The 4,899-nt window shown below is 44.4% G+C and overlaps 1 pseudogene; it reads right to left on the reverse strand.

Moving 5' to 3' along the window:
- Positions 1-1,872: 1,872 nt before the first annotated feature.
- On the reverse strand, positions 1,873-1,990 carry LOC126482685 (5S ribosomal RNA; annotated as a pseudogene).
- Positions 1,991-4,899: the final 2,909 nt, after the last annotated feature.

Raw genomic sequence — 4,899 nt, forward strand, 5'->3', positions numbered from 1 at the left:
TTATTTGGCAGTTTATGTTAGGAAATTAGACTAGTGAAATGTATTTAAACAGTAACATGGAATGTGTAATCGCTTTGAGTTTCACATTTCAACACTATTTAAAATGTCGACTCTTGGATAAGCAGTCAGCACAAACGTAGTCTTGAGGTGACTTCTCCGGTACCTGCAGCATGAGTCCAAGCAGAGTACCCAAGACCACTGCACTACAATTCTTTGTCTTCTCTACAGATCCAAAACAACTCCTAGGTAGTGATTTCAGTTCTTTTTTCTTTGGCTGGTTAGCAAGGCTTTCCCGTTCTTGCTTTTCAAACCAGTCTATTGTTTCCTTTTATTCTTTACTTTCTTGTTAATTTCAGCTTCTTTTTCACCAGGATGGGTACTTGTTCTCTTTCAGCGTACGGTTACACCATCAGCCATTACGTAGTAACGTGATCAAATTCCGTATGTTAAACTGTTACATAGATTGAAAATCCATGCAATGATACAATGAATTACAGTTTAAACTACATATCCAGATAAAAATAAATTATTATTATTTTCTATTTGCTGAAAATAACAGAAAACTTGCCTGCTTTATTTGTCTCACACTACCACGTTCCAGAGTTCAAACGGAGCCTGCCTTCTTGTCTGTGTGTCTGTTACTTGCAGGACCCAGTAGAGGGCAGCAATAGTCCTAAGTCGTTGTGTTTATCAAACTTAAAACGCTGTATGTATTCAATTACTCGCTATTTCCTTACATTTCAGTCCGCCAGTACAAAATAAATAATAGCTTTGATTGATACAGAATAATAAACAAAAACCATCTGCAGATAACACAGAAAGTTCTGCAGCATGTTTGGGTAAAGGAAAAAGAAACGAACTGTGTCTTCACCAAGCCGCAATTTTACTTGAGTGTTTCTTAGAAAGCAAGAAAAGTAAGCAGAGCTACAATACCTTGAAGAAGATTATGTGTAGTTATGTTTAGGTAAATGGTTCTGTAGAACCTAGAACAGAATCACGAGAAATAGGTCTTCAAAAAATGTTTATGAATTAATGAATGCATGAGACATTTAACAGCAATAAAAAAATTCAGTGATGTTGCACAAAGCTACTTGACAATGGAAATCGTCCTAGCTCATCAACAGTGAATGGTGACGAGAAGTCAGCATATGCCACCACACTGCCACAACTCTCGTTTATAGCTTGGCAGAAGAGTTGATGCAGCATGACTGGTTGTGGAAATACAGCATGAGCCATAAGTGATTTGTAGCTGATCTAGCTTTTGTGCACGGATATTTATTATCAGATCCGTTTTTCCTTCGGTAAATAGCATTCGATTTGCAGCTACTTCAAGTACACTATCATACATGGCAGCTCTGGTTTGGGTTTCCCCTTACCCGAGGTGGATCAACATCAGGGATCCCTGAACTTTCGCTCGTCCTCCCTTCAAGTTCACCCCGCGTATCCATTACCATACTCCTCCATCAGGATGGGAACCAACTTGAAAAAACTAGCTCCTTTACGGGGAAAGGACATTCCAATTGAAGAGCGCCTTTAGCCACACTGTGCGGTGCCCATGGGGAACCATGTGGTGGCGGCGCCATTACCGCTGACGGCGACCCATTCGTCTGCAGTACAGCTTTCACTTACAACATACGGCATAAAGGTTTTCTGGGTATAAACTCTACCTTCAAACAGGCCTTGGAAGGCCCAACGGGACCGACCGACCGCCGTGTCATCCTCAGCCCACACGCGTCATTGGATGCGGATATGGAGGGATATGTGGTCAGCACATAGCTCTTCCGGCCGTATGTCAGTTTACGAGACCGGAGCCGCTCCTTCTCAATCAAGCAGCTTCTCAGTTTACCTCACTAGGGCTGGGTGCACCCCCCTTGCCAACAGCTCTCGACAGACCGGATGGTCACCCATCCAAGTACTTGCCCAGCCCGACAGCGCTTAACTTCGGTGATCTGACGGGAACCGGTGTTACCACTGTAGCAACGCCGTTGGCTTTCTGGGTATGGTACCGCATTAAAAAAATGGCTCTGAGCACTATGGGACTCAACTGCTGTGGTCATAAGTCCCCTAGAACTTAGAACTAATTAAACCTAACTAACCTAAGGACAGCACACACATCCATGCCCGAGGCAGGATTCGAACCTGCGACCGTAGCGGTCGTGCGGTTCCAGACTGTAGCGCCTTTAACCGCTCGGCCACTCCGGCCGGCGGTACCGCATTATATTGTATAAAACTACTGCTGGAGAAAACCAACGTTTCGGCCATGGCTGCAGCGGCCTTCTTCTGTGTCTACTGGTGCGTTCCAATTATGCAGTATCCCTTATATTTTGTTATTACTGTACACTGCGCATGCCATTACGTCATAATTTTAAAAAAGATAATTCATTTCATTCGTCACTTAAGGAAGAAGGACGGGGACCTTTATTGTAGTAGGTTATTGCGGTGGAGGGAGAGCGTAACCTCTGTTGCCTATTGGCTCTTGTATTATGTGCCATGAAAGGTGGTCACTGGCGAATGAGATGTTGGCTCCCGTTTACCAAATGCTGTGCAAAACTTTTTGAACCCGCTTTGTATATCACGAAATGCACGTCTAAATAGATAAAACTTATGTGTAAAACTGAGTAATGTGCTAGGTCATTGAACACAACAGGTCACAATCTGTAACTGTTCGCACCCACCTTCCGTAAACTACAACGCAGGCAGATAGCAAGAGCGATTGTTGGAACCTGTTTCTCATACTAGGTGCGTAAAATCGGCAATTTATATTTTTAGGAAACACTATTATTTATTCGTCTACATCAACGATAAACCCTTCAAATTAGTCCCTATTAGGTATTATACACTTAACCACTGCTATTTTCAATTTCTGAAACATTTCTGGAACTCAATCTTTGGCATAGCTTTTAGAAAGTGTTGTTCAAACGTGTGCGAAATCTTATGGGACTTAACTGCTAAGGTCATCAATCCCTAAGCTTACACACTACTTAACCTAAATTATCCTAAGGACAAACACACACACCCATGCCCGGGGGAGGACTCGAACTTCCGCCGGGACCAGTCGCATAGTCCATGACTCAGCGCCTTAGACCGCTCGTCTAATTTAGAAAGTGTGACAGGACCGCTGTTATCTTCTGTATACATAAATGATCTGGTGAACAGTGTAAACAGCAGACTGCGGCCGTTCACTGCTGATGCTGTGGTGAATGGAAGGTGTCGTCGTTGAGTGACTGTAGAAGGATACAAGATGACTTAGACAACATTTCTAGTTGGTGCCATGGATGGCAGGGAAGTTTAAGTTAATGCAGATGAGTAGGAAAAACAAACTCATAATGTTCGAGTACATTAGTAGTGTGCATCTTGACACAGTCACGTCGATTAAATACCTAGGCATAATGTTGCAAAGCGGATTGGACTGGAGGGAGCACGTAAACATCGACAGTAAGGAAGGCGAATGGTCGAGTTCGGTTCATAGCAGAATTTTAAGAATGTGTGGTTCATCTGTAAAGGGGACTACATACAGGACACCAGTACTGCTCGAGTGTTTGGGATCCACGGACTCTGAATCTGCCATGACAGCTTTGTTTCTTATACACTATATAATCAAAAGAATCCGGACACCCCAAAAACATACGTTTTTCGTATTAGGTGCATTGTGCTGCCACCTACTGTCAGGTACTCCGTATCAGCGACCTCAGAAGTCATTAGACATAGTGAGAGAGCGGAATGGGGCGCTCCGCGGAACTCACGGACTTCAAACGTGGTCAGGTGATTGGTTGTCACTTGTGTTATACGTCTGTACGCGAGAATTCCACACTCCTAAATATCGCTCGTGCCACTGTTTCCGATGTGACAGTGAAGTGGAAACGTGAAGGGAAACGTACAGCACAAAAGCGTACAGGCCGACCCCGTCTGTTGACGGACAGAGACTGCTGACAGTTGAAGAGGGTCATAATGTGTAATAGACAGACATCTATCCAGAACATTACACAGGAATTCCAAATTACGTCAGAAATCACTGCAAGTACTATGACAGTTAGGTGGGAAGTGAGAAAATTTTGATTTCATGGTCGAGAGGCTGCTCGTAAGCCACACATCACGTCGGTAAATGCCAAACGACGCCTCGCTTGATGCAAGGAACGTAAACATTGGACGATTGAACACTGGAAAAACGTTGTGTGGACTGACAAATCACGGTACACAATGTGGCGATCGACGGCATGGTGTGGGTATGGCGAATACCCGGTGAACGTCATCTGCTAGCGTGTGCAGTGCCAACAGTAAAATGTGGAAGCGGTGGTGTTATAGTGTGTTCATGTTTTTCATGGAGGGGGCTTGCACCACTTGTTTTTTTGCGTTACACTATCACAGCAGAGGCTTACATTGATCTTTTAAGCACCTTCTTGCTTCCCACCGTTGTAGAGCAATTCGGGGATGGTGATTGCATCTTTCAACACGATCGAGCATCTGTTCATAATGCACGACCTGTGGCGGAGTGGTTACACGACAGTAACATCCCTGTAATGGACTGGCCTGCACAGAGTCCTGAACTGAATCCTATAGAACACCTTTGGGATGGTTTGGAAGGCTGACGTCGTGCCAGGCCTCACCGATCGACATCGATACCTCTCCCCAGGGCAGCACTCCGTGAAGAATGGGCTGCCATTCCCCAAAAAGCCTTCCAGCACCTGATTGAACGTATGCCTGTAAGAGTGGAAGCTGTCATCAAGGCTAAGGGTGCGCCAACACCATGTTGAATTCCAGCGTTACCGATGGAGGGCGCCTCGAACTTGTAAGTCATTTTCAACCATGTATCCGGATACTTTTGATCACATAGTGTATACTGTCTTTATAATTCTGAGCACCAAGATGTTCATGACGATCTGATGATCGGTTCTTCTTGAA

This window comes from Schistocerca serialis, chromosome 5 (genome assembly GCF_023864345.2).
Source record: "Schistocerca serialis cubense isolate TAMUIC-IGC-003099 chromosome 5, iqSchSeri2.2, whole genome shotgun sequence".
Taxonomy (NCBI): Eukaryota; Metazoa; Arthropoda; class Insecta; order Orthoptera; family Acrididae; genus Schistocerca; species Schistocerca serialis.